We start from the raw sequence: 23,136 nt of genomic DNA on the forward strand, positions 1-23,136 counted from the left end.
TTTCTAGACCAGAAGGGAAGTGGTGCTACTGTATATGGAACAAGAAAATATATGAGGCACCAAAGTATCGGGTTTCAGAGTAACAGCCGTGTTAGTCTGTATTCGCAAAAAGAAAAGGAGTACTTGTGGCACCTTAGAGACTAACCAATTTATTTGAGCATGAGCTTTCGTGAGCTACAGCTCACTTGACTCCTAATTGTGTGGCTGACTCAGGGCTATCAATAGGGGACTTCAGAGCTGACTTTACAAATGAATACTGAAGAAGAGCTCTTATATGAATATATATTTTTGTATATAATTTTTCTCTATCCTCCTTATATATATATAAGCATATATAACATACACATCAGGCCTAAATTCCAGAAGTGCTGAATTCCCACCACTCACCAGCTTCATTGCAGGCTTGATATCTTTGAAAATCAAGCTTCATGGGAGTCCACAGGATTCAAAGGGTTAAAAACAGGCAATGCCTTTTGTATGTTTTAAGAGTTATGCTTCAGGGCCAAGACCTGGCCTGCTAGGTTTTAGACCAGAGCAAAGTTTAACAGCCATGTTATAAACCCTGTAAAATGGGGGAGGGCTCGAAAGGACACCTTGACCTATGACAAGGCTACCGGGTGCTGTCTAATAATGCTACGATCTTACTGTGGATTTCATTAGCCAACGGGAAAACATCTTCAGCCTTTACAGTGTTCTCAAGGGAGTAAGGTTAATAGGATCCAGATCACGGGCAGTTCCTAGACTTTGTCAACTCTCAAGTAACAAACTGTTATTTGATTGTTCCCTTCACAATGAGATCACATCAGAGATAGGGTCCAGCTGTCCAGTCATCTAGGAGACTAATTAGCCCAATTAATTAAGAAGTTGCTCCATGTTTCCCAGTGTCACTCAGGGTCCTGGGAGAGAGAGACAGAAGTCATAAGGAAAGCTCAGCATCTATTGTGGTGGAGACACAGTAATTAAACTACAACCGACAGGAACTTCTGCTGCTTGAAAAGTGCTAGTTACAACCCATAGGGTCATCTTCTCTTGCTGAATGGGAGGCACGTGCCCATCGATTCCGTTGGCCTTAATGGAAGATGCATAGGGCAGCAAGGGGAGAACTGACTCCATTTTGACAACAATGAGAACTTGACTCAGCATCTCTCTATCCTGTGCCAATCAGGGGAACATCTAGGCACCTAGCATCTTACATTAAGCCTCAAGCACACCTGTAGGGCAGCTGGGCACCTTGGAGGCAATGTGGCTTAGTGGATAAAGCACTATACTGGGATTCAGGAGATCTGGGTTCTTTACACAGCTCTGACACTGCCCTTGTGGGTGTCCTTTGGCAAGTCACTTCACCTCTGTGCCTCAGTTTCCCCAACTGTAAAATAGGATAATGATCCTCTCCTTTGTAAAGGGCTTCGAGATCTACTAATGAAAAGTGCTATATATTATTTATTGATATCTCCATTTTACAAATGGGTAAACTGAGAATGTTCAAAGGGAGTGTTTGAACAATACATCCAAGCTGACCAAGTGAGTCCCCAGCAGAGATGGCGACTAGACCACTGCACCCCTCCCAGGCTGGTATTCTAGGTGTTAACCCGACTCCCGCTCTCACTGTGGCCCGGGGTGGAAGAAGCCTCTGAGGAATCTACCTGTGCTGACTGGATTTGGTTGTCAGTACGCAGCAATGGTCGCGCTGTGGTAATGACCATTGTATTTACTGAACACATGTTCAGCTGCTCCTCCAGGCAGGGGAGCAATGCCTGCTTTTCATTTTGAACCCTGTGAATAACTAAATCCAAATGGGGATCATGAAACTTCACCACTTCCGCTTGTGGTGGTGTTATGGGAGCATCCAAAGGCCCCGCTCAGGATGAGTTTCCATTGTGCTGGGCACTGCACAAACGTACACAGAAAGACATTCCCTGCTCTATAAGTCTGACCAGATGGGACATGGTTCAAAAAATTTAACCTAAAGAGAGGGGACCCAATGAAAATAAAAAATATTGCTTCTTCTCCACTGTCCCTTTGCTGTTCATATTTTTACCTAGCACCGGAAGAGGCATTCATTGTCAGTTGAAACCCAAACAACAAATATTAATGTTTCATTTTAAACCCAAGCCAATCCACTTTATAATCCAAACACGGCATCCTGCATGAGCATTACTGTTGGATAATCACACGGTGCTGTGGCCTTTTGCCCTTGTGCCTCGCACAACACACCCGAGGCGTGAGATTAGGCTCCAGTAATAACACACCCCGTTGTGCCTTTTTGCTCAATTGATAAACCTGCTGTATGAGGAGATATTGTCGTAAAACTGAATGGCGCCCTGTAAATCGGAATCTCACTCTCTTCCTTGTAGCCAGGGAATTAGATGCTTTAGCTCCTCTCCTGGCTTTATTTCATGGTTGCAATATGCAAGAGACAATATAAGCCTGTGCTTCATTGTTTTTAAAATGCTGGGCGCAACTCTGGTGCTGTATAAATAATATCTGCTTTATCTACTATGTTTGATTCCTCTCTCACTTACATCTGTGTAACTCCTTTGGCTCCAATGCAGTTAGTCCCAATACATCTGAAAAGAGAATTAGGTCCTTTTTCCCACCCCCCGGTAGCTAGCGTGTGAAAAGTTACCTAGCCCAGTGCATGGGGCAGGGCAAAATGACAATCGAGCTGAGCTAGTATCCCAAACTGTAACAGGGATAAAAACGGCTTAGAACTAGGAGGCAGGTGTTCGGTCTGATTCCACACACAGACTCTCCCAAGACCATCAGTGGCACACAACTAAGGAGAGCATTTTTAGTCCTTTTAAAGAGTGTCGCTTCAGAGGAAGGTATTTAAATAGCGATGCAAAAATGAAGTCAAAATTCCGTGCCTAGGACCTCTTGTGGGAGCTATTTGCTAATAAAGACGCCAAAGCTTGTATGTATTCTCTCTCTCGCCTTTTAATTTCCTTCTGGGATTGCGTTTTTAACTTTGCTTCTGAAGTTCTCTGTTTATCGCGAAGTGTTTATAAAGTTGAACGAGCAAAACTTTGAAAAGAAGGTGGTTCCCCTCCAGCTCTGGCAGGATTGCTGAAGTCCAGTGTATTTACATAACAGAATGGGACCCTTTGTTCACGGCCTCCCCAGCAGATTGATTAACAAAGAAATACACTGGAGGCGGACTGCATTGAGTTGGCTTGTCGCCTCCCTGCTGAGAGGCACACTGCTTGGCCCAGTCAAAAGCTTAGTCCAGCCACTTTTCACAGTGTCTTTCCCCACCCCGGGCTATGGATTAACCAAGGAGTGATACAAAAGGCACATATGCTCCTGTGTCCAGTCCTGTCTATTCATATGTGTGTTACTTAGCCTAATAAGGATTAGACTTAATGAATTGGAAGGAGTTAACAATATAAAGAGGCAATAGAAAAAGGCCTAAGTAGTCGTAATTCCATTTCATGTAGCTTTGGTGTTGCTTTGCTTTCAGCGAATAGGTGTAATCCTCTTTGAAATCAAAGGTGGTACAAAGTATGAATTTAAATTTGACATTTACAGCTCCTATAAGATTTAGTATTCCAAAAAGGTTTGTTCTTAAAAAGCCATCTGCTCTCCAGGCCTGTCCCTGTACAGAGCTATGCCAAAGTTGGTCTGCAGTGTGGTTTTCCCAGTGAGGGATCCTTGTGTTTCCTATGAATGGGTAGTTTCTGGGGGTAGCATCCTCCTCATCTGGGGGCAAAGAGAACACCATGAGTTAATTTGTCTTAACTAGATTAAGTCAACAAACTACTGGTGCTGTAGGTTATGGAGGAATTTAAGTTTCAAGCCTTCTGAGTTTCAGTTAAATCTGTGACATTGTCTACAGTGAAGCTTGGCTGAGATGCCCTTAGCAGCGGCATCCTTGGGCCATTCATTTCTCCTCAAACCCTCTCTGTGCAAGCAAGAAAGTTGCCCAGTCGGTTGCGACCTGGCAGACCTCATTGGTCATAGATACATTTCATCTCCTCAGAAGTGGCAGCCCTGTCCTGGTCACAGCTTGCTTGATGGAAGAGAGATGTGGATGCTTCACTGAGCAATTGCTGCCATATGTGGAGAGGATGAGCCTGGCTTAATCGCAGAGAGCCTGCTGAAGCTGCATGGGAAACTTTGCAGAGTGGGGGGTGGGGGGAAGCCTATTTAGTGACAGTTCTGTTGGTGTTGGGGTATTTCTTTTTCCTTTTCTTATCCTACTAGGAACATGTACACGAACATGGTATGCTTATAGGCTGATTGGCTCCCGTTGTTTGTATTCTACCTGAAGTCCCATATTCCACCTCAGTCTTGTGAGCATTTTCATGTAGTCAGGGGCTACGAAATTTTGTCCAGTTCAGGGCCATATTGCCAGCTTTCCTGAGAGCTGTTCCTAATGGATATGGTTGCAGCCACGTCCTTGTTTAATACCAGAGGTGCCTACTTGCTTGGATCAAGATGGCAGTCTAATCTCGGAAAGCCACACCATGGCTTTAAAGGGAAAGGCAGCTGTAGGCTGCATTGTAGCACAGTGGGCTGCATTTGCCCTATGAATAGCACTTTGATCACCCTTACATACCTAGTTCTGTGTGTATAAGGCCTGGTTTACATTTAAAAATTCGATCTAGCTACGTGGCTCAGGGCTGTGAAAAGTTTGCACCCTGAGCATTGTCAGCTTAAACACAATTCTTCTGCCGACCTAGCTACCCAGCACCTCCTGCCAGCCGGGAGCCCCACCAATCAGCACCTCCCTCTTCCTCCCCGTGCCTCCCGCCCGACACGATCAGTAGTTTTGCAGTGTGCAGGAGGCTCTGGGGGGGGAGGGGGCGGAATGGGGGTGGGGCCTGGGGCAGAGCCGGGGGGTCAAGTACACACACACCCGCACGCACACCCCGGCACATTGGAAAGTCAGTGCCTATTCTAGCTACTGCCTCTCGGAGCAGTGGGTTAACCACAGAGATGGGGAAACCCTTTCCGTTTACCTCAGAAGCGTCTACACCAGCGTGCAGTAGCACTGCTTGTAGTGTGGACATAGCCTAAGTGGTGGTGTGGAGGGAGGCCATGACACTGGTTTGCTGGAGCCGATGTGAATTGGGAGTAATTCCGCTGAAACCAATGGAAATGCCTTGGTATAAAAACAGCAAGAGTGGAAAGAGAATCCGGTCCAATGTCTCCAATTCGTGGTCTCATTTAAGTCCTTCAGCTGTTAAAGAAGCTCATCTATTATTGCGTTTTATTATTCTTTGTGGCTAGGAGCCCCAGTCATGGGCCGGGATCCCATTCCGCAAGGCACAGTGCAAACACCCAACAAAGACGGTCCCTGCCCAAAGTTGCTTACAATATAACATCTCTGTAGCTTACAAACATGTCTCTCTGCTGATGCCTCTTGCATCCTTCCTTATAGGCTCAATGCCAAAGGCATGGCAGACTTCTGACTTGCTTTTGGGGACGATGCCTCCAAAAGATACCCAAATACAGCACTCTGGTGCCTGGAAAAAGGAAAATCAAGAGGGATTTACAGTATTTGAATGGACAGTGATGGATGGGGAGGGAGTGCCTTTTCTTCAATTCCCCCTAATCCAGTGGAGTATGGTGAACGTCAAACCTGTCCTCAGATACATTTTTTTTCTCTCTTTCTGAAGGCAGACAGATTCTGCATGGAGGTGTCATTTGCTGCCTGTCCCTGATGTCATTGATTTTTAAGTCGTTAATTAACGGTAGGTGTCAGCTGGGAAGATGAATGCTGGCCCTCCTCTCCTTTCTCTTTTGGTTTTGGATTGTAAATGCTATAGATCTCCCCTGATGGAGGGGCGAGAGGTCAGAGAGCACGAGAGCATCTCTGAATGTGGGATGGCCGTATGCAGAGCCCTCCCAGACATGCGCTTGATAAGAAGTGGATGGGGAGGAAATATTCCCTTTTCCTGCCTATGCAGCTTCAGATAGAGATGCACCAGCTTTGGATAGTTTGATCCTGGGTTTGTTGGGGAGATTCTTGGGTCATTGCCCTGCTGTGTTGCCCAGCTACTGTCACCATGCCCTGCCTTATGAAGACTGGGAAGGGAACCCATCATGAAAACAGGCAAAGAAGATTTGTTCATGAGAGCATTGGTAGGTATGCCAGTGCCCATTCAGTGCCTCTGCATTCAGAAGTTTGTTCAATCAATTTTCCAATGCTACTGCAGACCTGTCCCCATCTCCCCTCCCTCTCCCCGCAGCTACATGTTTCTTACAATAGTTTGGCTCTGTCAAGTTGCTTGTTAGCTGCGTAACTCACTGGATTAAAATCAAATGAGGAGGGAGGGATAAGGAGTTTGGTAATGGAGGTCTCCAGGTTACTAGTTTAGTAATGACTAGAAGTTGTTACCACCTAATGGCTTTTGAGGGGGGAGGGGGCTGGACAGAATCAGTTTGGTGTTCTCAGTCCAGTTCAGTGAATAAAAATACCACATCACAAAAAAACTAGTTGCATAACTGACACTTGGAGAGACCAAAGACTGGGTCAGGCAAACCAGATGTATTTCCCTTGCACCCACAGAGGTGGTTGCTTCAGGTCATGATAGAGATTCCACAAAGGGGCAGGAACAAGAAGATTTTAGTGCAGCGGCCTGTACCCTACCTGTCCTTCCGGATAGAGAGAGATCTACTCCTCCCATGCTGTCCGTCCGATGCCTTCATGAGCACTAAATATTCATAAACAAATGAGCATAAAGCAATAAAGGAATATTTCACACTTTTCAGTACTGAAATCTCTCTCAGCTCATGTATAGGGAAGCATCTGATGTCCTTGCTTTGTCTGACTGTACCGGGTAATCATTAGGTTGCACTGTAAACTCCTCTAGACAGGAAACTGTATATTAAAATTGTCTGATGGAGACAATAAGTCTCCAAATGTATTACTCCAAAAATGGGGCTCTTTTTATTCCCCCACCCCACCCGCTTTCTCCCAACTGAGGTGATCAATGTATGCTCGGTGTGATTTTTGCATAAATGAGCCTAACATTTTCAAAACAGCTACAGAATTAACCAAATGGCTGTGAAATACCTCCAGGTGCCATCCTGCTAATGCAATCCAGAGTCCTGTGCCATTATGCTGCAAACACCAACAGGCTGCCTCTGCAGTTCTGCACTTTGAACCTCCCCGGACACCAGGAGAGTGTGTGGGCTGGATAAGGGGAAAGGACATTTACTTGTGTAATTTGTTATCTTCTGGGGTAGATGAAACCGCACTTCAGGCCAAACCTGGGTCAGGGTCTCACCTCTCCGCCTCTATTAAGTTTCAGAGGGAGATTTCAAAATGTACTCCTCCTATTTATGTCCTTAAAAAAAAATCAGGGAAAGTGGGTTGTTTTTTGAGAGAGACACCAATTTGTCTTTGGCTAGACTGGGGAGGTGTGGGGGAAGGGATATATTCCCAGCAAGGCTATCTGAGCTATTTGTAGCGTAGTCCTGAAAACTTAACCCTTCCATACAGGAGTATCTTATTTGACAGGAACTCGGTGTTATTCAGTGTAGTTCCTCTTGAGGGCAAGTGGGACTTTACGGTTCTACATCCATGCCAGTCACTGGAGTATCTATGATTCCAAGATGGGATCTTTACAGATGCTCCACCAGAGCTGAGACTGATCTGTCCCCTATAAACTACTTTACCCAGCTCTAAATCAGAAACTCCTTCATGATCAAGGCTTCCCCAGTTACTGCTCCTAGCCACTGGTAGCTATTTGTAGTTTATTTGTTGTGATGGAGGGGGTGTGGTTGGATTCCTAAGAGATGGAAAGACTTGGATGAGAATACATAATTCAGAATTCCTGACTGGAACATGCTGGCGTCTCCAGCAACTCACAAGGCTATGCAGCCCAGCTTGTGTCAGGCGCTTCTGATGAAGATGTGGATTCTTCAAAGTACCAGAGAAGTGTGAGCAATTGCTAGTCTCTCTCACATCCTTGTCCTACCAGCTGAGATTTGCTCTCTGCATATTTTAGCAGGATTGCCATATCAGACACAGGTGTGCGGAGTGGAGGTCACACATTCCTGGCAAGTCTGACACTGGTTTTGCAAACACAGTCCTAAACTTGTCTTTCAAGAGAGGAAGTTCACCAGCTCAGAAAACAGCAAAAGGCAGCATTTCAAGCCAGAAAAAGCAATGGAGAGGCGGGGCGGGGGGGGATAGAACATTTATATGGTCTTTTATTAGCAATAGTGCAGCATTAACACTTAAAAATATAAATGAATGAGGCATGACTTGAGTAGATTGGCTGAGACAAAAGAAGAAATAGGACTATGTTAGGCATTCAGTAAGGCAATGTAGCTGATACTTCAGTGAAGTGCTATCAATATTTTAATGAGGGATTTCCAAAGAAGTAATAGAATTGCCAGAGTGGATCAGACCTGAGTTCCATCTAATTCAGTGTCCTGTCTCTTGACCGTGGCCAGGACCAGACACTTCAGAGGAAGGAGTAAAAGCCCTACATGGGCAGATGTCCCTCGCATTGGGTCTCATCCTGATTTCTAAAATGTAGAGATTGGCTTACTCCCTGAAGGATGAGGTTTAATATCCTCTCCAAAATGTTTGTTGTCATTAATTATAACTCTGGATATTCTTTGATATCCCTATAAATATCAAATCTGTTTTTTTTCCCCCAGTCCCACTTAATTTGTGATGAACACCCATGAACTAGAAGTGCGCATGATCTCAGAGATTCTGGGTGCTGGGGAATCTATTTGCTTTGCTTTTTCCCATTTCAACAGGAACCCCTTCTCCTGACCAAGGAAAGAAGCAATGCCACTTGAAAGACAAATTTTTATATTAAGTGCCACATGCTGGAAATGTTTATACTGCACTTAACCCCTGAAAAATATACTGATTATATTAATAGTATAGCATAGCATTCAGCTGGTGTGATTAGAAATGTGGGGGTGGGGGGAAGGGGACAATCAACAAGGATTAGGGGAAAAAATAAAAATAAGGACCTGGCACTTGAAGCAATCTGATGCATTCCAAAGGCCAAAAAAAAAAAAAATGCTTTTCAAAAGTCTTTAATGACCTCCAAGGGGCAAAAGTAATCTCTGGCAGGGATTATTCTGTGGTATTCAAAAAAAGGGGAGGAACGTCACTAGAGGCAAGGAAATCACCTTCCCTTTCATTTGGTGTCCTAATTTCATCAAAGGGCTCAGGCCAACACTACTTTGATACCTGATATCTGAACTCTGGTAAGGAAATGTTCCTTTGTGGGAAGAAGACGCCTAGAATGCACTGATGGTTATGCCACACATGAGGTGTCAGTCTCCAGCCACCAACATAAATGTTATTAATGAAACAGCAGAATTGGAGTTGGTAACATTATGATGCTTGACAATAAATAATTCTGTAGGGGAGAACATTCCCATGGTACAGTATTTTATTACACCACAAAATGTATGAAAAGTCTCAGGACCCCCTCTTGTTTCAATTTCCATTCCGCAAATGGTTTTCATCACTTCTGCGTGGTTCCCATTTTATTTTAATTTTTTAAGCCTTTCCTTTCAAATGTTTGCTTTGCAGTGGCTGCCCAAACAGATTCCTAAATGGGCTACTTCCTATTTTTCCCCATACACGCAGAGAAACCGTCTCTACTTTTAGCATGGCTGCCTTTTTATTTTCTATCTAAGTGAAAAGACCCACACCAGTCTCTATGATAGAATCTGATGTGTGTGTCTCTGCTGTGACATGTTGCAGCTGCCTCCAGCAGGCTTATAGAAATTTAAAGGCATGGTATATTTTTTTAAAAAGCATAAGCTAAATAGCTCCATAATCACAGTTCTGAGTCGGGCAATGGAAAAGTTTGAAAACAGGACCCTGAATAGCAGGCACGGTTAGGGATTTCATGACATTTCACAAAAGCTTGCAAACCTCAGCCACTTAAGGTTTGTGACTTATTTAAGTGGGGGGCCTACCCCACCCTGTGGCCTCAGATTGCTCCCCAGTGGGTCAGATTCTGTTCTCGGTTACATTTTGTGTCAATCCGGGCTCATTCCAGTGGGGTGAATCCACATTAACACCTTTGTAACTGGGATGGGAGGTGGGTTTGGCCCAATGTTACTATGTATTCTGGGTTAGGTTACTAATTTTTTTTCTGCAGTGTCTCTGCTCTACAGTGGGATTGTGCCCAGCCACTGTACAACAATGAAAGTATCTTCTACCACATCGCCTTGTGCCCCACGAGGAGCAGAGAACAATCCAGTCCTTTCTCTGCTTATTTTACATTCCCCCACACCTTTCTAAAAGTTTCTCTGCTTTAAACTAATGTAAATATTAGTGGGAAATACGAGGGTTTCTGGCCAGTGTTGATTGGCTGTGTGAGCAGGAAGCCTGCCACTCTGACAAAGTCCCGGGTGTTTGAAGTCTCCGGATGCTTTTTATTTTTTTTAAGGTTAGAAAACACTGTGGATACAGCTCTGCTGCAGCTAGGAGGTGTAGTTCCTTGCTCAGGTAGATGTACATGCACTAGTTTGATCGAGCTAGCATGCTAAAAATAGCAGTGGCACGGGTTAGCCACCAGGGTACGTACCGAGGTTCTCAGATAGGATCGTGTTTGGATGGCTAACCTGTGGCCACGCTGCAATTTTTAGCGGGCTGGGTAGATCAAAGCTAGTGCATGTACGTGTGCCCGAGCTGAGAATTCCACCTCCCCGCTGCAATGTTAGATGCACCCTTTGAGTCTAAATTGCAAATGAACTTTTGAGCAGGATCTTGATGCCGAATTTCCCCACATGTGTATCTGAAAAAGCCAGAGCTTGTTTTCTACCTTGGAAGCTGTTCCAGCAATACACACTGTTAATCCACGGTCCTCTCATTGTACTGTAAATCAATCAGCAGGTCATATGTGAAGTGTTTTCTTACACTGAGGTTAAGAGCAGGCCTCAGACATGGTGACTTGAGGTCAGTCCAGCGGCACATCGTGAAGGCTGATGTTATCAATGCTGAGAGGTTTTTTTTGGTGAGCTTTTATTAAGTGGCAGAGGAATGTCACTCATAGTCTAAAGGATGTTTGTGTGAGAGCTTTGGGTTGTGCAATTAATCATTAATTTATGTTTGCATTTTTCCAGAGGAAACCAACAAGCAGCAAGTTAAGTGCATGGAAAGCTTTGCTTCCTCACTGCCAGCATTGGCTATAATTCTTGCTAGGCTCTTTGGTGCAGTCTCGCTCTAGTCGGATTTCTATGGTTCTGTTTATCTTTTCCCATCTTGCCATTTTCTATATAGATTCTAGACCTGCATAGAATATTTCCAACAAACCCCCACATCAGCTGTGTCACAAACTAGAAACTCTGGCCTGATTCATTTAAAAAAGTTCACCCAAACCTTCCAGGAGCCACTGGACCCTGTTTGAGAGAACAGTCCTCGGGATCTGTTTCTGACCACATACTGCATTCAGGCACAATTTATGGCTTCGAGCTCAAAACAAGTCCCTTTGCAACCTTCAGTGTATCCAGTCCGCATTTTCCATGTCCTGTGCCATTCAAGCAAAGTCTCCAGTTTACTGAGAATTTGCTGTACCTAGTGTGGGGCAAACACAGATCTCCTTGCTGTAAATGCAGTGGAGTAACTCCACTGAAGTTACTGCCCATTTACATTTGTATAACTGAGAGCAAAGTCTCACACTGAATCATAGAATCATAGAATCATAGAGTATCAGGGTTGGAAGGGACCTCAGGAGGTCATCTAGTCCAACCCCCTGCTCAAAGCAGGACCAATCCCCAATTAAATCATCCCAGCCAGGGCTTTGTCAAGCCTGACCTTAAAAACTTCTAAGGAAGGAGATTCTACCACCTCCCTAGATAACGCATTCCAGTGTTTCACCACCCTCCTAGTGAAAAAGTTTTTCCTAATATCCAATCTAAACCTCCCCCACTGCAACTTGAGACCATTACTCCTTGTCCTGTCCTCTTCTACCACTGAGAATAGTCTAGAACCATCCTCTCTGGAACCACCTCTCAGGTAGTTGAAAGCAGCTATCAAATCCCCCCTCATTCTTCTCTTCTGCAGACTAAACAATCCCAGTTCCCTCAGCCTCTCCTCATAAGTCATGTATTCCAGGATGTATTCCACATCCTTCTTGTAGTGTGGGGCCCAAAACTGGACACAGTACTCCAGATGAGGCCTCACCAATGTCGAATAGAGGGGGACGATCACGTCCCTCGATCTGCTCACTATGCCCCTACTTATACATCCCAAAATGCCATTGGCCTTCTTGGCAACAAGGGCACACTGCTGACTCATATCCAGCTTCTCGTCCACTGTCACCCCTAGGTCCTTTTCCGCAGAACTGCTGCCTAGCCATTCGGTCCCTAGTCTGTAGCTGTGCATTGGGTTCTTCCGTCCTAAGTGCAGGACTCTGCACTTATCCTTATTGAACCTCATCAGATTTCTTTTGGCCCAATCCTCCAATTTGTCTAGGTCCCTCTGTATCCTATCCCTGCCCTCCAGCGTATCTACCACTCCTCCCAGTTTAGTATCATCCGCAAATTTGCTGAGAGTGCAATCCACACCATCCTCCAGATCATTTATGAAGATATTGAACAAAACCGGCCCCAGGACCGACCCCTGGGGCACTCCACTTGACACCGGCTGCCAACTAGACATGGAGCCATTGATCACTACCCGTTGAGCCCGACAATCTAGCCAACTTTCTACCCACCTTATAGTGCATTCGTCCAGCCTGTACTTCTTTAACTTGCTGACAAGAATACTGTGGGAGACCGTGTCAAAAGCTTTGCTAAAGTCAAGAAACAATACATCCACTGCTTTCCCTTCATCCACAGAACCAGTAATCTCATCATAGAAGGCGATTAGAGTAGTCAGGCATGACCTTCCCTTGGTGAATCCATGCTGACTGTTCCTGATCACTTTCCTCTCATGTAAGTGCTTCAGGATTGATTCTTTGAGGACCTGCTCCATGATTTTTCCGGGGACTGAGGTGAGGCTGACTGGCCTGTAGTTCCCAGGATCCTCCTTCTTCCCTTTTTTAAAGATTGGCACTACATTAGCTTTTTTCCAGTCATCCGGGACTTCCCCCGTTCGCCACGAGTTTTCAAAGATAATGGCCAATGGCTCTGCAATCACAGCCGCCAATTCCTTCAGCACTCTCGGATGCAACTCGTCCGGCCCCATGGACTTGTGCACATCCAGCTTTTCTAAATAGTCCCTAACCACCTCTTTCTCCACAGAGGGCTGGCCATCTATTCCCCATGTTGTGATGCCCAGCGCAGCATTAGTGACCACTAAACTATGGCTAATGTTTCATAATATAAATTGCCACCCTCCGAGAAATAAAAAGGGAAATCTCTTTAATTTTTGGTGAGTGATTCAGATATTAGTCTACATGATTATGCACAATAGTTTACAGGGGATAAATAATCCACCGCTCTGCTGCGGATTTGGAAAGATTCCATCTCAGAAGTAGGAATCAGAGCCTATTTGCAGGAGAACCCCATTGAAATGCCATGTCAGGCCAGATCCTCCACTGGTCAGCGTAGTTCCATTGAAGTCAACTTACACCAGCTAAGGATCTGGCCTTTTGTTTCTTTGTGGTCTCTTCCAAACAAGGATGAGCTGAATTTTGCTTTGAAAAATGAACTTGTATGGCACATGTGAACACAGGCAGATCAAATCAGAAGAACATGTTTGCACAAACCGCTGAGTTTCCCCACTGTCCTAGATGGAATTTCGTAGGTTTTCATCCAGTGGGGAGGACGGGGGGGGAATGTAGCTGGCTGGTGTCTAGAGCAGGCAGATCTACTTGTTATGAATAATATAAGGGCCTGATCCCACAAAGACTTATGCACATGCTTAAATCTCCACGAGTAGTCCTATTTGAAGTCAATAGCACCATTCTCCAGGAGTAAAATTAAGCATGTGCATAACTCTTTGAAGGATCAGGGCCTACAATTGTAAGTACTTCAGAGGCAGAGGGTCCCTGCTGACTTTCAGCTCAAATATTGACTAGCATCCTCTCCCCTCATAGCAGAAGGTCTGGTGAATGTCTGGTAGATCTGCCTTCTAGCTATCTAGGGACCCCAGAAACTATAAGACTGGTCCCGCTGAATGCTAACATGAGGCTAACATCCTACCATCTCTTCTCATAACAGGTTGTGGTAAAATGACAGGTTCTATTGTAAAGACAACTCAGACAAAACAGTTGGCTTTGTGTTGTTATAAATCAAACACAACTCACAGCAGGACTTAATTTCCAATAAGACACTGGCTCTTGAAAATTTACAGTATGCTTGGTTAAGGCAAGTAATTTTATTCTGTAACAAGCCCTGGGCTGTGGGGTAACAGCATCGCTGCCGGCAGAGGTTGTAAATATTTTTGGACAACAAAACTATCCATTAAAGAAATGCACCTACAGATGAACAATCTTAAGTTTGCTGACAGTTAAACATCCCTCCGTGATACTTGTTGTTATTGAGTTTGACTGCAACCATACCCCTTTTGATTCCCTGTCCATGTGTAGAATAGGAGATGGGTAATTGTTTGTGGGAACGTGTTACCACTTCATTAGCCAATTCCTCCCTGCTCTTAGATGCCCTTCACATGACAGTATCATGTCATCATTCTGCCATCATCCTGCCCATGACATGGAGACTCATACTAATTTCTCAGCCCAGACCTTTCATCTGGGTCTTAATTATTTTCTCCATTCAGAACAAGCTATTGTTAAAGTGACATCTTAATGCCAGTTATCTGATTGATCTATTACCTGTCTTCCTACCCAGGGACGAAGAATAGAAACCACAGAATCCTTTTGTCGTTGGAACTGGAGAAATACAGTTTTTAAAAAAATCTCAAGGCACCAAACAAAACTTATTGCAAAAAAGAAAAAGTTAACAAACTTCACGTTTGATTTTTGATGGGTTTACTTGAGTGGATAATTTTATCCCAGAACTAATGTAGGTCTTGATGTCCTTCTTACCATTGAAGGATTAAGGACAATTTCAATGTTGTTTGTGTGTACCAGTTCCTTTAAGTGATCATTAGAGAGAGACATTGTCTAATGATCTGAGCACAGGCCTACAAGTCTGTAAACACCACAGTTCTAATCCCTGCTCTAAATCCCACTGCGGTGCGGGTAAATTATTTCATTTCTTTGCCTCTGTTTCCACATATGAGGAATAGGGGTATTGAGAGGATGCTACTAAACAATGGTAAATCTCTGACAATACAGGTGATCCAAGTGCTAAGTGTCAGCAAAACAGCAGCTGTGTGAAATTATGCAGATGTGAAGGCCTGATTCTCTTCTCACTTAAACTGGTTTTACATCAAAGCAATCCTAATGATTTCACTGATGTTACTCCTTATTTACACTGGTGTAGGTGAGAGAAAGAGCAAGTCCTATAAGTGGGGCAACAACTGCCCTTCTGAAGTATGGCAGGCCTGTAGCTTACGTTAGGGCCCATGAAATACTGCCCTGTCACCATTCATACTCTCTGATCCAAAGTCCTTTGGAAAGATTCCCCCTTGACTTCAATGGGCTCTCCACCGTCTGAGGGGTGAATGCACTCAGCTGGTTTAAAACCATTATTTGTACTGAAAGCGCAGTTTTGACTGCCAACATTTTGTTTAAAGCGTTAGCAGTGGCCATGGGTGGGATTCCAAAATGGCAGCCTCTTGGCAATCCCTGTCAGAGAGGCTAAAGACTGAATGGGCAGGAGAGCAAATTACCTTCATCCTGATCCCTTCAGGCCCAGTAGCTCAGTTAATAGCTCAGTCTGTAGGAATCTTGTGCGGCTTCTCCCTATGCCTGACTTTTTGTGCAGCTAGATAAGAGTTCGGTCAACCCAGCCCCCTTCACCAGTGCTACAGTGAACAAAATCATCTTAATGACCTCAGAAATTTAGGAGGAGAATGTGGGAACAAGTCTATATGTAGTTTAAAATGGAATTATTCATGTAATTTATTAACTAGATAAAAAATTATGGTGGCCTATTGTTTGAAATAGGCATGTTCTTCTCTCTCTCTCTCTCTCACACACACACACATATTGCAGCCACATGGATCTTTTAGGTTTCAGAGTAGCAGCCGTGTTTGTCTGTATTCGCAAAAAGAACAGGAGGACTTGTGGCACCTTAGAGACTAACAAATTTATTGGAGCATAAGCTTTCGTGAGCTACAGCTCACTTCATCGGATGCATCTTTTACTGTTTCTCACATTGTGAAGTCCGCTCTTTCCCCTTCCTGTGACATCTCCTATACACAAATGCTCTGTTAAAAAGTATATGTGAAACTGAGTTAAGTAACATGAACAAATAATACATGTATTGGAGAGCCTTTATGTTGTGATTGAAGCTAGTTTGCATGCTGATTTGTAGCTCTGTCCAGTGCTTCTGGCACCTGATCTTTCTTGCAAAGTAGGCTGTCCTGTCTCCAGAGTTCTCTACCAATTAAGTAATAAATAAAGATGAAATGAACATAGCCTTTCCTAAAACGATTTTGGAGGTAAAAAATAAGGGAATGGAGGACAGTTATTGATTGGAGCTATAAAAGTATCAGAGTTGCTTTTCTCGTTTATGTTGCCATAGGTTTTGGTCTGGGATGGGTGACAAATGAGTAGAAAATAATTTCAGATGAGGATTAACTTTTTGTTGTTGTTTTTTTAGTGGATGTTTCTAACTGTATCATCTGCAGCTCATCTGTTTGCAATAATGTTGCAGTTTGTTCCTAATGTGACTCTCTAATGAATGTTGCTTTTTAACTTTGGGTTCGCAGAAGTTTATTTTTAGAAGCCCAGAAAGGAATCCAGCCCTAAACCCCTCTCTTCTTAAATTCTCAGATTGCAAGGTCTGCTGGGCCAAGAACAGGAGTTTGATGCATTAAACCTGACACTCTTACATAATCAGCTTCAGATGGCACCTTGATAGCAGCCGCAGATAAGCTGGAAAGCCCGCTGCTGCTTTCCTTACAGTATCTGCTCCCCGGTACAGCTTGCCCACTGTCTGAGTGCAGCATTAAGAAAACAAATAACCAGCTTCACCAAAAGCTTTGGATAAGATACCACATTCCTTTTCCAGCTCACCTTTGCTACAGAGATTTAGTCTTAAACAAGTGGTGACTGGCAAAGGGGCTGTGTATATATCAGGCAATGCGTTTTAATATATACCATCAGACCCTGGAAAAAATTTCTTATTGCAGAAGAGCTTAGTCAATAATAATAATATAAACAGTATCTACTTCTCTTCATTCACAGATATCAATGTGATTTACAAAGGAAGATAGATATTATCCCCAGCTCACAAGGGAGGAAACTGAGACACAGACAGGTAAAATGACTCGTCTAAAGTCACACAACTGGTCAGTGGCAGAGCTGAGAATATAAACTAGTTCTGCTGCCTTCCAGTCCATTTCTCATTGGCTCACACTGCTTCCCATCCCTATACATGGACGTGTATGTATATGTAACTGCAGTGTTTTTCATGATTGTTAAACAACAACAACAAAACACCTCAAACCCTGCAATATGATACACTCATTGCCCCCAAACACTGCGATTTCATTGATTTCGTGGTAGGGTTTAGGAGTATTAGTGCAGAATACCATAGTACTTGGTTTTATATGAGGGATGAGCCCTGGACAGGCAAAAACTCACTGTGTTTTAATATTATTAAACTCCAAGCATCCCAAGATGCTACAAATAGTAAAAAGAGTAAGCATAAAAGGGACTGTGAAAACCTTGTGCTGGGTTGATTTATCCAATGGAAATCAGCAGAGGAACGAAAGCCCAAGTAATTTCTCAGTAGCATTCGGTTGTTGCAGGGAGTCTGTTTGCTGCATGGCAAGAAGCCTTGTGGTACTTGGGTGAAGGCTGAGAAAAACCCAGCCTCAGCCTTTCTAGCCTCTGATGTTAATCTTTGTGATGGGGAGGACAATATTGACAGCAGGATGGTGCGCTCTGGCTTGAATGACAGGCCATATGTTTGCAAAATAGACTGAAGTACCAAATATAAAAGGCATAGGCAAGTGTGGAGTGAGGGAGAGATGTTTTTTGTTGTTGTTGTTGTTTTACATGTAAAACTTCCCCCATTTGGCAGCAGCCCAGTAACAATTAATCGGCAGGGGACTTTTAGAAAGCATCTTCCTAGGAAGTCAGAATACAGAAAAATCCTTCAAATTAAGCATCATTTAAAACAAAGCCCTGCATCAATATAAAATGGTGAAGGGACTTACAGTGAATGTGGATTACTCGGTGTAAGTAAATTGGACCTGATTCTGATCTTGCACCAAGTGTACATGGGTATATATCACTTAGTTTCAATTGGATTATTCCAGATTTTTACACTGATGTAAACAAGAGGAGAGCACTCCAATGGGATCTGCTGTTTCAACACTAGGTGGCCACCTGGGGCTCTCTCGAGTCAGGGACTGTCATCTTTGGTCCTTGGTGACATCCAAGAGTCCAGGGTTTTTAATCCAATCTAGGCTTAATAGTTTGTTTTAAAATGTACACTGCTTAATATTGTATATGAAACACTTAAATGTCCTAATTCATACTAAAGTCAAGGACACGTGAGAATTCTATATGCAATGCAAACCAGTGGATTTTAATAAAAACAATTCTTTGCTGGTTTGAACAAAAACCTGGATGGCTGGGGATCCCTGAGGACCTGAATTTGTCCAGTGTGGTTTACATTTTCAACTGTAATTTGCAAAACCCGCAAACTTTCGATCAAGTCCTGCTCATTTGCTGGGCCCACTCATATGTTTTTTGACCGTCAAGTATTCACACCCACAACCTCCACCCCCACCCCCACCTCACGTCGCCTCCTCTTGCGTGTGCGTAGAACGCGGGCCTGTAGTCTCCATGGTTACCACAGTACCCAAGCTTGGAAAGCGGCTTGCCGAGCTCTAAGCCCCGTGCCTGAGGCCCCGGATGTATTGTTGTCTTTTTTCAGCGCCTGAGTAAAAATATTTTAAATCTCTATGTATTTTACTCAAAATGAGGAAGATAAGCTTAGGAGTGTGTGTGAGAGTGAGATAACATGCTAATGAGTGAGTGTCTTACCCAATAAGTGAGCCTGGACATGTCTGTGCTTGTGCAGTCATTTATAGCTGCTGCTGTTTAACATTTATGTTGTGATCGTGCCTCACCCAGTTCTGGTCTCCACTGTGCTAGGTGCTGTACAAACACATGGAAAATGACAGCCCCTGTCCCGAAGACCTTACAGTCTGTGCAAATAGGTAAGACTCAGGCCCTCACTTTCACTAATGTATATCAAGAGTGTAGAGTCTGTAGGTGTCAGTGGAGTAACACTGGTGTAAAACCCCCATAAGAGGAAAATCTGGGACAAGTGAGTGTAAAATTGCTACAAAGCTGTTTCAGTAACATTTTACAGCCACTTTGCCCAGGTGTAAATAACTACACAGGGCAATTGGGCTCAGAGCTTAGATAAACTCCTCTAAATTTAAATGAAGACCAGTGCTTTTAACTATGCAGCAGTGAGCCAGACAAATGCTGAAGTGAGGATGGGGGAGAGAAAGGGAGATCAGATTTCTAAGCACCCTTGAAACCAAAGCCGCACTGTTTATAAACTTCCATAAATATTAATTGATATTTAATAAGGTAGGCAAACACAAGGGAAAGTATTGTTTTGGCCAACTCCTACACAGCAATCCCAGCCAAGCGTGAAAGAGTTTGTGTAACTTTCCTTAGGGGTTAAGAGCAGGTCACGGAAGGTCCTTTTTCCTGGCCAGTGTCCCAGCTTTTTAAGCTACAAGGGAACACAGTAGGCTCATGGGAATTTAACCCAAATACCTGCTGTCTATAGAGTGAAACTATTTGACTGCACATAGCTTTTGGACTTTAAAGTGTATAGACTAAATAAGAAGGGATCGGGGAAGGGGAAATACCTTCCCTCCTTTTCTTCCCCACCCTCACCAGAAACGAGGGGGCGATGGTAATGTTGCTGATGAAATGAATGATGTTGATTTTCCAATAGGATTATGCTTGAAAGGGGGTTAATGTTTTGTCAGTTGTGAAGTATGATGAGATAATAGCAGAAGTTAATTGATATGCCTTCCCACATAACTTGACAGCTCAGACAGGTGGTGAGTCGCCCTTCTGCTCGCACACATCGGTCTGTTTTCTGCCATGGCTGGGTTCTAACTTACACAGACAAGCTGACTGAGAAATAGGTCAATGCTTAAAAAGAAAAATCCCCTCAACCCAGCACTGCAAATTAGAAACTAACTGTCCCTCATGTCTTCCTGCATAATCTATGTTGTAAAGTGGCGGAGGCTGAGCAGGGGAAAAAAATGCTTGAAAGATTGCCAGAATTATCCAAGTGAAACTCACCTGGTTTTGGAGTGAGTCACCAGCTCCAAATCAGAGACCAAGAGCACTGAAGAGTTTCTTGTCTTTTCGCTAACCTGAATGTACATTGGCCGCTTCAGGGATTCACACTGAGATTCAGAGGGGGAAAAAATCTTTCAGTTAGAGTTAGGCCCGAGTTACAAAATCAGGATCTGAGTTTTGAACCCTCAATAGACTCGGTGTGCTCAGAACCAGGGTTGGATTTTGTCAATTTATGGAGGTAAAGGCTAGCAGTAAAATAAGGAAATGGTTTTGCATTCCCAAAAAATCTGGGGCTTCGCTTACTTTTGATGCAAAGCCCAGTGAAGCGCAGCAGTTCAGTCCAAAATATTCTTGGACATTTGTGGGGTGGGACTTTTCAAAAACACTCAGTTGTGGCCTTCACTCTTCTCCCATGGGATTCTGACTATTGGTGTAAATGGGACAACGCTAAATACTTTTGAAAACCCTTCCCTTCCATTCATCAGATGTATAGCTTGGAGAGATTTGGGCCATGTCTACATTACGGGGAGTATCTGGCATAGCTATGGTGCTGTAGCAATGCCAGCATACCCCGGTAGCATAGACATGGCCTACAGCAATGGAAGGGTTTTTTTCATCACTGTAGGAACAACACAACCCTGAGCAGCAGTAACAAGGTCAGTGGAAGCATTCTGTCATCAACCTAGCAATTTCTATGCCAGGGGTTAGGTCAACACAGCTACAGCACTCAGGGGTTGGATTTTTCACACCCCTATGCACTGTAGCTATGTCAGCCTAAGTTTTAAGTGTAGACCAGGCCACAGGATGTGGGTGGGCAGGACGGTGTGGATCAGAATCAAAGAAAATGTTCACACACTCCTGGGGACCAAAACCACAGGGTTTCATTCAGTTCTGAGAGTGTTATTATTTACATAGAGAAATATGAGAGAGAGAGAGAGAGAGAGAGAGAGAGAGAGAGAGAGAGAGAGAGAGGAAATTTGGAAAAACTCTTAACAACCCAATTCAACAAAACACCCAAATGATGACCCAATTCAAGAAAGCACTTAGTTTCCTGAATCAGCGTCCATAGCGCCTTCTCCTTAACATCCGTCTGTTCCTTACACAGAATGGCCAGGCAATAATGTATCTTGGGGATGTTTTGTTTATTCTTCTTTGTTTTTGAGGGTATAATATATTGTATTAGTTAGCCAGTCTGATGAAATGCCATACTGGAGTCTTTCCTCGATAATACCACCACCAAGGCATTTATTGTTGCAATGTGTCAAATGATTGGATCATTAGCAAATGAAAGATTAGATACATTTGAAGAACCATATTTGCTCCTGCATGTGGAAGCAAAAACTGAAGGTTGTTTTCTTAATACCGAGGCTCCTAGTAATTTAGCCAATCATATTTCTAAACAATTGTGTTTTCCACCCAAAACAGATCAAAATTGCTCTCAATTGCACCTAATTTGGGAAGCTTTTGGAATTCTAAAAGAAAATTGTGGCTGTAGAACTAAACATTGCTGCTGGTATTCATATCTCAGACAAAGACAGCTTTACAATTGTTGCCTGTCTGTATCAAGTTCACCAGTTTTAATTACAACACCCCACAGTGGAAATTTCACAAAACATTTTATCCGTGCGTAAAATTTAATTAAACAAACAGAACCCTAAAGAAAGCATTACATTTGTCACAGCAAAATCTGCAGTGGAGTAGGATATTTCCTGCTCTTACAAATGGGTTATGTCTCAGGATTGACAGGGGTTACCTTTGATGCAATGCAGATGGAAAATCAAATGTAAGAATTAATCCCTCTCTAGCCAGATTATGTGGAATCTTAAACAGGTGGCAAGGGATGTCAAGCCCCTTACATTTTTCATTATATTGTGGTACTGGTGTCGTCGGATGCTGGCCAACCTTCTAGCAGAATGTGTTATGTGATATAATTGTAAGATGGAAAACAGTGAAGGAATTTCTTCCATTAGGTTTCAGAGGCCATGATGGCATCTTTAGTTGATAAAGGAACTGGATTATGTCTAATCCCTACTTTTGGAGACATTTTTATTTCTTAGAAAACACTTTCTTAAAAAGAAAAGAGTACTTGTGGCACCTTAGAGACTAACAAATTTGTTTGAGCATAAGCTTTCATGAGCTACAGCTCACTTCATCGGATGCATGCTGTAGTTCATGAATGCTTATGCTCAAATAAATTTGTTAGTCTCTAAGGTGCCACAAGTACTCCTTTTCTTTTTGCGAATACAGACTAACATGGCTGCTACTCTGAAAACTTTCTTAAAAGCATTTCCACCACTGCAAGTGGAATATAAAATATAACTTGCAATGAGGCTCAGGTCAAGGTTTTCAGAAATGAGTAGAAATTCTGGGTGACTCTATTTTGGGGGTTCCGGTCAGCAATATTTTAAAGGGGCCTATTTCTCAGAGCACAAGCCCTCTGACAACCAGGGTCTTTTTTTAATGTGTGTCAAATTGGAGATCCAAAACTGGAGGCACCCACTGTCAATAATCAGTTGTTTAAATTAATGTGAATTTTAATTTATTGTATTGTCTAGAAGTACAGATTTTTTTGGCAATGAATAATACACTTATGAACCCTGAAAACTCGGAGAAACAAGCTGTCAGACAGTCCAAGGATTACAAATGAAGAGGTGAGTATCATGTATAGAACACACACAATACATTATCTGGGAAACTTCCTTTGGAACAGCGTGTGGGACACACTTCAAGGATCAAAAAAGCTCAAAGGACAGAGAAATAAATGGAGAGAGCATAGAAACTAGATTGTTTGCACCAATTAATGATGGGGCCCTTAATCCAGGGTCAAAACACT

The 23,136-nt window shown here is 43.4% G+C and overlaps 1 long non-coding RNA gene across 1 annotated transcript in view; it reads left to right on the forward strand.

Annotated features, from left to right (window-relative positions):
* The window catches only part of LOC140899873 (uncharacterized), a 186,694-nt gene extending 163,754 nt beyond the window's left edge, over nucleotides 1–22,940 (forward strand). Inside the window, exons 7-9 of the long non-coding RNA XR_012155489.1 lie at nucleotides 17,202–17,274; nucleotides 19,125–19,189; nucleotides 22,859–22,940. This is a non-coding gene — a long non-coding RNA (uncharacterized LOC140899873). The remainder of the gene's footprint in view (nucleotides 1–17,201; nucleotides 17,275–19,124; nucleotides 19,190–22,858) is intronic.
* Nucleotides 22,941–23,136: the final 196 nt, after the last annotated feature.

The sequence above is a fragment of the Lepidochelys kempii genome, chromosome 17, assembly GCF_965140285.1.
Source record: "Lepidochelys kempii isolate rLepKem1 chromosome 17, rLepKem1.hap1, whole genome shotgun sequence".
Lineage (NCBI taxonomy): Eukaryota > Metazoa > Chordata > Testudines > Cheloniidae > Lepidochelys > Lepidochelys kempii.